Raw genomic sequence first — 12,185 nt, forward strand, 5'->3', positions numbered from 1 at the left:
TCTCTGTCCCTCTCTGTGTGTCTCTCTTTGTCTCTGTCTCTCTCTGTCTCTCTCTCTCTCTCTCTCAACTAGGGGAAAGAGTAAATGTTAGATCCAAAAAGGATCCTATAGATCATCTGCTCACATTGTTCTGAACTCTGGAGGTATATCAGAATCATTTGCAAAGCTTGTTAATTTAGATACTTAAGCTCCCTTTCCAGAAATTCTGATTTACTGTTTGGGAGGGGAACTACAATTGTGCGTTTTTAAACAATAGAATTTCAATAGACTATGACTATGTTCATATTCTGCTCTTTACCAGATGTACAATTGGTTATGATAAATTATATAAATGCTGAATGTCTGAATTTCTCCTTTTGTAACTATTAAGGAATGATTCTGTGAGCCCTAGGCAAAGGTACTCAGAGACAATTAAAGCAATGCATAAAGTTAGTAGAACTTGTGTGTATACAATTTTTAATATCATAGAACTGAACATGTTGGGGACATAGCCATTTCATTAGTAGTTTTGGCTTACAGGAAGGCATTTGAGTATCACCCTTCTAGTATAAACTTTTTATTTTTGTATTTGGAGTTGCCTTTGTCCCTTTCTGGAGAACATATTTCAGAAAAAGAACTTAGTTACTCTGTGTGTGTGTGTGTGTGTGTGTGTGTGTGTGTGATCCAACAGCCCATCTCTTGCAAAAAATATACTCTTATCCTTAATTTTTTAAAAAAATGTTTGCTATGATTCCTTAGAGCCATAACAAATCTAGTTGCTTTCCAGGGTCTTCTTGAGGTGTAATTATTCTGGGAGAGTGAACTTGTAAGCTTCACTCTCAAGTAATGGAAAATTGATCTCAAGAATCACATTGACTTTTCAGAAAGGTGGACATAAGAACAAGGACAAAGCTGGTCTGAACAACTAATTTGAAGGCAACAATATGCAATATAAGAACTATTGTTAAATTCCTACCATCTTGTTTAGTGAAACTCTGTATCATTTCTAATGTTTTTAATTACTTTATATTCTCTTTAAATTGTTTGATCAATCTTGTGTTCTTATATCTGTTAATCTGGGCAACTTCACTGAAAATAACAATATGTAATACAACAACCATTGTTAATTCCTATCACTTTGCTTTGAAACCTTGTATCATTTTTATTATTTTTGTGTTGTTTTGCTTTTGTCTTTGTTGTTGCTGTTTAGTGATTACTTTTATGAAAAATGAAAAAAAAATTAAAAGCTGGCTGCATTGGAAAACAATGTGTGATTGTCTATTTCCAATCTGAGATGACAAAAGAGTCTCAGGAAAATGTCAGAGAATCTTCAGAAGTCTAGGAAAACAGCTTGTGCTTGTGCTAATCTCTTCATTCTGATAAAAGTTATTTGAAAATCCTAGGTTTTAAAAATATTTTTGGACTTTAAGGGTAGCCTTCTTAGTCTCCCAGAGTGCTCTTTCCCCTTCTTCACCTTCCCTTCTGTTCTCTTCTAGATTTCTAACACTCAGGTCTCTTGGGAAATCTTCTCTCCTCCCCACTCCTTTCCTCTCTACCCCTCTCCCTCTCCCCATCCTCCTCTCCTTACCTCCCCTTCTCCTTATGGGTTATGTATTTTAAAAGACCTCCAGTAAGACCCTTAGCCATGATCTGAATAATGGGGTGCAACTTGTCAGGTTTTTTTGTTGTTGTTTTTTTGTTTTTCTCATACCAGGACCCAAACTCACGACCTTGCGCTTGCCAGGCAGGCCCTGTGCCACTGAGCTAAATCCCCAGCCCCAGCTTGTCATTATTTAGAAGCTACACAGAGGGCTAAGAAAATATTTGAGGATAGAGAGGAAGCAGCTCAGTGGGGAGTGTTTGATTCATTTGCTTAAACTGCATTCTGTTTTATTGGTTATTAGAGATGAAAAAAATTGCCTTTTGCTGGAAATAAAATAAGCCTTACCAATATAGTTCCAGTGTTCAATTGCTTCCACCAGCTTTAGAAAGCCACAGCCTAAAAAACTTTTTGGTGTTTGGTACAAACTTTTTCCTTCTTTGGTCCAGAAATGAAAATGTAGTGTTAATGTAAGAAACTTATAAAACACATTATCTATAGTGAGTAAACCAATAATTCCCAAACTATGTTCTGATGTGCACTAGTACTACAAGACACACTGAGAAAAATGGATTCCATTGTAAAACAAATTTGGTAAAGCTTCATATTTTAAATGTGATCATGTAAGATTTCCTTTGCATATAATCTTATTAAAGACTCAGAGAAGCCTTGCAGTTATGCAAGCCACTTGTCTTTCTTAATCTCCTTATGTCCCAATCATGCAAGCATGGCCCTTTCCAAGGAGGAAACCCCTTTGATATCCTGCAGATCATCATTGGGAAAATGCTTTCAAAAATAGACATGTTAGTGAAAGGACCTCTGGAAGTCACCCAATGCAAAAGACATCCCTCATTTAGGGCAAATTGGTACTATACTTATGAAATGGTTTCTGTCATTATCTAGGTGAAAGGAAAAAATTGTTCATTTTTGAAAGGGCCCCTTTTATCTACACAGTAATGAGCATTGACATTTTTATCAGTTTCTTCTCAAAATATATCTGAAGTTTCCTGGAATAATTTTTAAAAGGATATTGCATTAGGGGACCAAAGACCTAACTTTTCTAGCAATTGTGCCACTAAATATCTGTATGCCGTTATGCCAATTGATTAACTTCCCTAGGTATTAATTTCTTCATCCATAAAAAAATAACAGTGGATGTCATACCCATATATAGGGTTGTTATAAGCTTCAAAAACTGAAATATATTTAATTCCCTGGCATTGTGGAAGGGACACAAATGACAGTGAGGCAGGGTTTCTACAGTAAGAAACAGGACCAAGATAGAACTAGCACTGTATCAGGATTCCCAGAAATGTGCACAAAGCACTATGACTTCATTGTTCTAAAAGGACTAGAAATGAAAGAACAAGACTGAGGAAATGCATCTTTTAGAGCTGAAGTTTGAAAAATAGCTCCCACTCCATCCCTTTCCTGTTTTGACAGCTCAGAAAGCTTAAGGCTGAAAGGCAGCTTCTGCACAGGTAATGGAAGTGTACGCCTCATGTCTCAGTGCTGACCTTCATCCTGCCCCCGCATCGTCCACAATCTTTGTCTCAGAAAACAGGAAAACAGGGTCAGCATCTGTTTGCAGGCACTCTGCTTTCCTCTCAGCATCCGGCTCAAGTTCATATCCCTCATTCATCTCCTAATTGACTTCCTTTATAACTCTCACAATGTATCTTGCAAGCTATGAATGTAGCAGGGATCTTCAATTTTCCCTTCACATCCAAGTTCCTGTTCAAGTGAAAACTTGAAAAGGAGGTCACAGAAGAGATTCCTGTCCTTTCAGTTGTCTAGTAATGATAGATGCCTGGGATGACAAATCATGAGACTCACCTAGGCTGCCAGTTCTTTTGAATTTCTGCCCTCTCACCTTTACTTGAAAATTTGTTCTCTATGTCCTTGATACTCTTTCTATTAGGTGTTCTTGGTAACAGCAGCACAAATGCTTTACTAAATTCTTGTTTCTAGAATAGTCCCCTGTCTTATTGCCTTGTAATGATCAGCACTATAATGAAATATTTGCTTGTAGTCAGTCTCAAATGTCATAAAACACATAACCTTTACACTTACTAGACATGAGCCCAGCAACCACTTATCCTGTTTCAGCAATTGTTGTTCATGCATAACAAGGTATCCCAAAAATTAGTTGCTTGTGACATCACACATTTACCATTCTGGGTTGGTGGGTGAGGAACCTACATATACAATAACTTTATTTTCTTGCTCTTATACTCTTTATGAGAGGTTGAAACACGTCTGCACACAAGATGGTGGATGGGGCCACAGTCACTCTAGCTTCTACTGGAGCAGGGCAAAATGCACTTTTGTTTTTATTTTAAAGAGAAAAAATAATAAAACAATGATACAAAATTTCAAAACAAGGTAGTAGGAGAGTAAAAATGATTAATACATTGCCTATTGTTATCTTCAAAGTAGTTGCTCAGATTACAAGATCTAGGCATGAAAAATGGATCACACAACAGAAGCACAAAACCTTTTCAATGAACTAATGAAATCTTAATTTACCTTCCTCCATGTTGTGATTCAGGTCTTTAGGGTCCTTTGGAATAAAGATCTTTGTTCCTCACTAGCTACTGAGCAGAGGATGTCCTTTGCTCCCTTGCACATGGGCATTTTCATGGAACAGTTCATAACATGGAAGCTGGTTTCATCAATGTGAACATATGAAGTCAAGTTGTAGAAAGGGAGTGTGTATTTTGGGTTTATTTACTCTTTCAGGTTTTTACATTAGGAAGACAAAGGATGTTTACACAGGGAAATCTTAGAAGGCTTCCCCTTACAGTGGTTCTATATTGTCAACATGGCAGATTGTTAGATTTGGGCTTCTCTTCCTGAAACATCCTAATCTCGGAGTAGTTTCTGCTGGCCATCTCATAAGACATCTCTTTAAACCTGAAATTTCCACTTTAATTCAATCATGTAAAAACTCAATTCATCCCATCCTAATGTCTCAGACTTTTAAATCTCGCAGAATTTTACATCTTTTTCTCCACAATTTTTATCCTCTGGGCTCCACTTTCCTGGTAGGATTCTTTTGATTATTGGCTCTCATAGCATGTCTTACTCTTTTATATTTATTTTTCATCTTTCAGTGTTTTTTCTTTCTGTGCCCCTGACTAGTGTTGGAAATAAGTCAGATTCCTGCTCATGTTGTTTAACAATCAAGGAATAAGGAATCTAATGTTTCTTCCATATTAGTATCCTTTCTTGATTAAATGGTGTTACAATTTGTATGTGGTTGTCCTTCCAAAGCCTCATGTAGTCATAGGGACAGGCTTTTCAAGGGTGGCTGAATCTAGAACTTGTGATTGACTCATAGTCCAATTCTGGGATTAAGGGTTTGAGTGCTACACTCACCCTAGGGTGGGTAACCTGCATACAATATAAGGGAAAGAAATAGTCTTGTCTTCTCTCTCTCCCTCCTCTCTTGTGGTTTTTGGTATCTTCTGCTGCCATGAACAGTTGCCCCTCTGCCATGCCACCCTGTCTCAGAGCCAGCCAATTATTATTAACTGAAACCTCTACAAACTGTGAGCTAAATAAATATTCCCTCCTTTAACCTTGGGTGCTGGGTATTTTGTTTCAGCAATGAGAAAAGTGACTATGGGAAAAGGAAAACAAACCATCAATCATCTCATTGAATAATTTCATGTCATTTATTCCAACTTCCAGTACCAGAAGTGCATACATTTTTCATTCTTTAATCATAACAGACTTGCTGTTCCATCAGGCAATGAAAAACAATCTCTAAAGGACAACATGCTTATTTGACATGAATAGGTTTAGCTTGGTATTTAATGAAAACAAATTAAAACTGCTTCCACAGGAGACAAATTCTCTCAAAGATTTTATTGGGTTTTCTATTCATCATAAATCAGGTAATTGACTAATATTTATTAAGCCCCTATAGTGGTCTCAACACTATTCTATGTGCCTGGACTATCAAGAAGAGAAAACTTAGAGATAGTGACTGCCATCAAAAATCCAATAGTCTATATGGTTTCCTTAAGGTAGGGCTTATTTGATTGAGAACAGATATAGCACATGAATTTCAATAACATTATGAAGACCTGTACAATTGTGTCCTAAAATATGTATGAAACTGTATAAGAATAAGAAGAAATAGGGAAGAGCCACATAAGTAAAGACATGAAACTACAAGGGATCAGATGATATTTTGTCTTTTAGAAAAAGAGATGACATGAAAGAAGGAAGACTGAGAGAGCAGAAGACAGGGATCTGGAAAGAGGAGAAAATAGAAAGATAGTAAAGGTCAAGGTATGGTACATGGATCAACAAATATATCAGAATCAGAATTAAATCCCTTTTTCTGAATAACTAGCAAGCAGTAAAAATAACTGAGATTATTTGAGGACATAAATAGCATAATTGATAAAACTGATAGAGTTATTCTCCTTACACTGTAAAGAAAGAAATGTGTCTATTAAATGATTATTTATTAAAAAGATCAAAGTATGTAAGTAAAAAGTTAAGCCGCAAAAAGGTAGGAAAAAAAACCCTCAGCTGGGGATATAGCTCAGAGGCACAGAGCCTGCCAGGCAAGAGCAATGTCCTGGGTTCGATTCCTGATACCAAACAAAACAAAACAAAACAAAATTCAAATCTCAATGGCAGGTCATATGAATGCCTTGGATTTTGAGATTCTTCCTGGTAGGGAAAGACCATTGTCAGCTCAAATGTACTTGCTCACTGCACTCAGTCCATTTTTCTAATCTCTCCTTGCCATTTCCTGCTTTGGACTCAGCTGCTGATTCTTGGTCCAGAATTGAAAGTTGCCTCATACATCTATTGTTCATCTTTTTACATGATGCCAATACTTTTCCTCACAAACATTTACAAAGTGCTTACTCTAAGCCAGGTTTTCTGAGAAGTATCTAAATGAATAATTGATGAATAAGACATGGCTCCTACCTGTAAGGAGTGCAGAGCAGTATGGGGACAAATAAGAAGATACAAATAAATCTCATATATCGCCACTCACTAGTGCCATTGGAAATGCTAAAGTATATTGTTCTGAGGCATGTTCTTTCCAGCTATATATATAGTATTTGCTTTTCAAATACGCATTTTGTAGACCTCAATTCTGTCACACATTTTAAAATAAAGAGTTTGTGTGTGTGTTTGTGTGTGTGTGTGTGTGTGTGTGTGTGTACTGTTTTTTCTTGTTTGGCCATTATATGACCTTTAGTCTCTCCTACCCATAGCCAACTAACTGCTTTTGGAATGCTAGAATGTCACTATATCTTGAGATGATGCTCTGGATTCTGGACCATTCTCCAAAGGGCTTTTGTGTTGCTTGGAGAGGAGGATGCAGAACAGCTGAAACAAAGCTTTCCTTTTTACCCAGGGAGTGTACCTTTAACACCACACCTGGGACTGGTGTGTAGCATAATTGCTTGGGGGGTAGCAATTAAACTGAACCTTTGTTTTTTTGTTCTTGTTGTTGTTGTTTTTGTTTTTTGTTTTTGGTTTTTCTCCGGTACCAGGAACTGAACTCATGACCTTGCGCTTGCCAGGCAGGCTCTTTGCCCCTGAGCTAAATCCCCAGCCCCTAAACTGAACCTTTGTGTCTTGTGTTCTGTCAGGCCTTCCCATGAAAAGACATTCCTTTCATCCTTGTACGACTGAGAATTGAAGCCTCAGAATAGTTTCTTCATCCACAAGAAAGTAGAAACTTCTGTGCTGACATTTGGATCATAATGAAAATGTGATAAGTCAGGAGGCAGGAGGCAGAGTCTGCTTGTGCTGGGCTGATAACAGTGCCGTACAGGAGATGACGTGTGGCTCTGGGAAACAAGACCTATAAATACAGTGCATACTTGTCACTATGGCAATAAGGGAAATTTCACAGTGTCTCTCTGTCAGGAAAAAGGGCCACACTTCAGGCTCCTGAAGTTAGTAGACACTACTGCACCCTAGTGCCTTCTGAGAACCCGGCAGTATCCAGGATGGAAGGGAATTACCGCAGGGCTCCATGGGTTATAGAAGTGATTACTGTTTGCACAAATGAAGAAAAAAATCTGTGGGACAGAAGTGGACAGATGCTGGCTGGGAGTCACGCCGGAGACAACAGATGCATTTGCTAATGACCTGACTGCATTTCAGTTTTATTTGCAGGCTAAAGCTCTATAATAGTCCTCTCAAAAGGAGTGCAGGGGATTGATATAGGAAATATGTGAGATGCTTCTTGACAAATTACTCACTCCTTGTTGGGATTTAGATTTGAAATGTCCCCAAAATTCTCACCCTCTGAGCTGGGGCCTGGTTGGAAGGGGTAGGTCACTGTGTGTGACTTGGAAGGGAGTATTCTTGTTCTTGGTTCCTCCCTTCTCTCTCTACTTCCTGGCTGCTGTGAGACAAACAGCTTTCTTCCACTAAACCACCCGCCTCGCCATGCTGCTTCTGCCTCAGAGTTGGCTGACCATGGACTGAAAACATGAACCAAATTAAACCTCTCTTTCTTTATGTTGCAGATGTTGAATTTTTTTTTCCAGCAACAAGAAAGTAATTACTACAGATTTTACTACCAGAGAAGTGGGGTCATTTCTCAGACTACCTGGCATGTGGTTTAGAAGTTTTTGCAAATAGTTCAGGAGTGGAGCTTAGAAAGGTCTGAGATCCTGGTTAAAGAAGCCCTAGAATGATGGAAGGTGAGCTTGGGAGCTCAGGAGACCAGAATGCTAATAAGAATACAGACAGTAAAAACCAGGATCAGGAGGTTTCAACTGGGAACAAGGACTCTACTGGCAGTTGGACAAGACAATATGTGTGTTATGTGCTACACTTTAACAGAAATTTTATCTACATTTTGCTCATGTCCTGAAACTTTACAGGAGACTGAGATTAAAAGTGATGGATTAACAAATCTGGTGGTGGGAATTTTAAATAAGCCTAACATTTAGGCTGTGGGATAGGTTATTGCTGGCTGCTTTTTGCCAGGTCTACAGTGAGATACAAGAACAGAAAAATTAAAATGAATGATTTAAAAGTTTTTAGTTTTGCCAGAAAAGAAGCACCTGCAAAATTTGGTGCAAAGGACAGCAGAGTTGCAGAACAGATTGACATTAAAAAGAAGCCAACTACTTTGTACAAAGATAGGAAGATGATTTGAGAACAACTCAGAAATCAGCAAGACCTCACCTATCATAGGCTCAATGGTGCAAAACTGTAAATCTTGCATTTCAGAAGAGAGATTCTGGAGCACCTGTTCATTTAGGGCTGCCTAGGAAATTGTAACACTTAGTTCAGCCATGCTGACGTGTAGAGGCTGCTGCAGCCATAGTCCAAGAGGGGTTGGTTACTTCTCAAACTAGATGTTCACCTTACTGTGTCTTACTGAGTTTTTGACCTTGAATACTGCAAGATTTATGAGGTCATGGATGCCTCCACCAAAATTTCAAAAGAAGGCCTGAGAGACCAGGCAAAAATGTGTCATAAGGTCGCAGTCCATGCCAGGAACCCATGAGGGGGCAATGCACAGAGCTGTAGGAGTTAAACTGAAACTGCAGCAGAGACTCCAAGAAGTTGGAAATGCCTGAAACTTGTAACATCTGCTGAAGAAAGTTACAAGTAGGGAGTGAAGCCAGACCAGGAAAGAGGCCATAAAGGCTACACTCAGCAATGCCTTAGAGATGGGGCTGCACAAGCCCTTTGGAGATTTACATCTCACAACAGTCTGCCCTACATGTTGGAAATGCAGCCACAGTATTCTATGTTTCCTTGTTGAGTTTTGGCCTTGCTTTCATCTGATGTCTAGTTATTCCCCTATTCCTCAATTTTGGAAAAGGGATATTTACCCTGTGCCCTTGTATTTTGAAAGTGTTTAACTTTCTTTCTGATTTTTACAGTGACCCGCGGCTAAGTGTTTACCTGGAGTCTCAGAGGAGACTTTGGACTTGTACTTTTCAGCAATACCAGAACTGTTAAGACTTTGAGAACTTTTACAGATGGACTAAAAGCATGTGCTATAATGAGATGGACATAAGTCCTTTGGGGACCAAAGATAGAATATTATCACTTAGAATTAAAATGTCTCCCTAAAGTCTCACATTCAGAGATGGGGCCTGAATGGAAGAGGTGGGTCACTGGATGTGTGACCTGGAGGGTACATTATTGTCCTGAGCTCTTCTCTTTTCTCCCTGCTTCCTGAACCTCATGGTGTGAGCAGCTTTCCTCTGCTATGCCACTCTGTCATGCTGCTTCTTCCTTGGAGTTAGATAACCATGGGCTAAGAAACTGTGAACCAAAATCATTCTCTCCTCTTTAAATTTTAAGTGTTGGCTCTTTGGTACGAGCAACATGAAAATAACTAATACACTCCTGAACTCTTATTTCGTGATTCAACAGGCCCTATAACATACATTTTTGGAGAAATTCTACTTTTCATTTGGGACAGTTAATCTTGATTGTCAACTTTATTGGCATGAGAGATGTCTATGAGATTGATAAAACCTTTTTCTGAGTGTATCTGGGTGAGTCCTTGGGGTTTATATTTGATCCTTGTCTCCTCTCTAGCTTTTATCTAGTTCTCCACTTCGTAGCTGCCCTTCTTCCATGATGTTTCTGCATCACCTCAGGCCCAGAGGTATTAGAGCCACCTGTCCATGAACTGAAACCTCTAGAACTGTAAGCTGAAACAATCATTTGTCCTTTAAATTGTGTGTGTTGGGTACAGGCGTACCTTGGTAACAAATTTAACTTGTTCCATGAGGCTGGAGAAGATGGTAGTGGTTGTGTTCCTCACTCAATGGAGAGTTCATGAAGGGAAGAAAAATTTTGCTGAATGCTTCTGTTCATGAACCAAATCATTTGTGAACAGAAGTGTTTGTGAACTGAGGAATTACTGTAGTGTGTCACTGCAACATAAAAGTGATTAATGAACACCATCTATTGAGAACTGTTGCTCTAGAAAAATATCCAGACTACTGGGCTAATTTATGACCCTAGTTTGTTGACTTGAAACCTACCTCTGCTCAAGTCCTGCTCTGATTCTGCTACAGTACTAGCAAACTTCATGTCTTGTTCTTTTTCTTTGACCAAGCCCACACTTCCCACTCCTGTTCCAATGACTGCATCTGTCTCCAGTTTCCCTAATGCAAGTTCTAGACAGACAGCTTGCCTAGAATCCCAATTCCTTTAAAGAGATGTTTCTCTAATTTCAGAATACATGAAATCAGGTGTAACTCACTCAGGTAGAATATAAGGCACACAGTTGCCCTTTATTTTCAGATAAAGAGCAAATAAATTTTAGTATGACTACAGTATGTCACTTGTAATATTCAAAACAAACTTGCAATAAAAATATTTGTTATTCATCTGAATATCAAATTTAATTGAACAATTTGTATTTTTCTTGTCTAAATCTGTCAATCCAACCTGAGCATTTTTTAAAAATACGGATTCCAAGTTTCCATTCTCAGAATTCTAATTAGTCATGTCTAGGGTAGAGAGATTTTAACAAAGACATTCAAACAGGCAGCTACAAATGTACTTTATAAAAACCTTATCTAAGCCTAGAGACTTGTTTGCAGCTCCTCCTTGGGTACTTTTACTGCCTGACATCTTCTGTAAAGTTGTAGTCCTGAATTTAGGCTTTGCTCCCATTGCAGATAATCCAAACTCTCAGCACTTATTTATGCATGGAAGCAAATCAGTATAGAAAAGTTGTTTTCTAAGGCCCATAACTCCAGGAGGAAGATAAAAATGCTGTGAATAATTAAACTACCCTCAACTGATAATAGTAGTGGCAGCTATGATTGCAGTACTAGCAGTGCTTAATAGTAGTAGTATTACAAAAGTCTAGGCACCATTCTAAGTGCTTTTGACCTGTGTTAACCTCTTTAAGGTTCTTAATAACCCAATCATGTAGATACTATTATATTCCCATTTTAAAATGAAGAAACCGAAATACAGAGATTTGAAGTGGCTTTCCCAAGATCACACAGCAAATAAGTGGAACAACCAGGCAACTTGACCTATTTACAGACAATGTAAATGAAATAATTAGAGGGCAAGATCCAGTAATGTTCTTAAATAACATAGTGAAATAGGGAATTTTTTTTTCTTAACTTCTGCCTTCCTACTGGCCACATGTTTTCTGTCCCAAACCATTTTTTCTGCCCGGAAAAAACCTTCTGTGTCCAGTAACCTAATTAAGCAATCTGGATTTCTCAAGGATCACCAAAATCTTAGGGCCAGTCACCAATAAGACCCTTCTTGCTCTCAAAAGTAGTGCAACACTAGCTACCTTACTGAGAAAGTGATTAGGGGTGTGTGTGTGTGTGTGTGTGTGTATGTTGTCTGTGTGGCTAAATGCCTGTATTTGAAATGGGGTGAGGTGAAGTATCAGAACAAAATTTTCTAGTAAATGTAGGCAGCTGTATTAAAGGTGGATGGTCAGTCACTGTTGTTGGAATGAATGACATCAGACAGTTCTTGTAAGGGGGCTAAACACGATTCTCACCCCTCACCTGAAGAAAAGCTACTAGAGATTGACTATCAGACCAAAACTGATTCTATTAGATTGAATTATACATATCTCCTCTCTTCTTTATGGGAATAG

This window comes from Chinchilla lanigera, unplaced genomic scaffold (assembly GCF_000276665.1).
Source record: "Chinchilla lanigera isolate Chin_1 unplaced genomic scaffold, ChiLan1.0 scaffold00089, whole genome shotgun sequence".
NCBI lineage: Eukaryota > Metazoa > Chordata > Mammalia > Rodentia > Chinchillidae > Chinchilla > Chinchilla lanigera.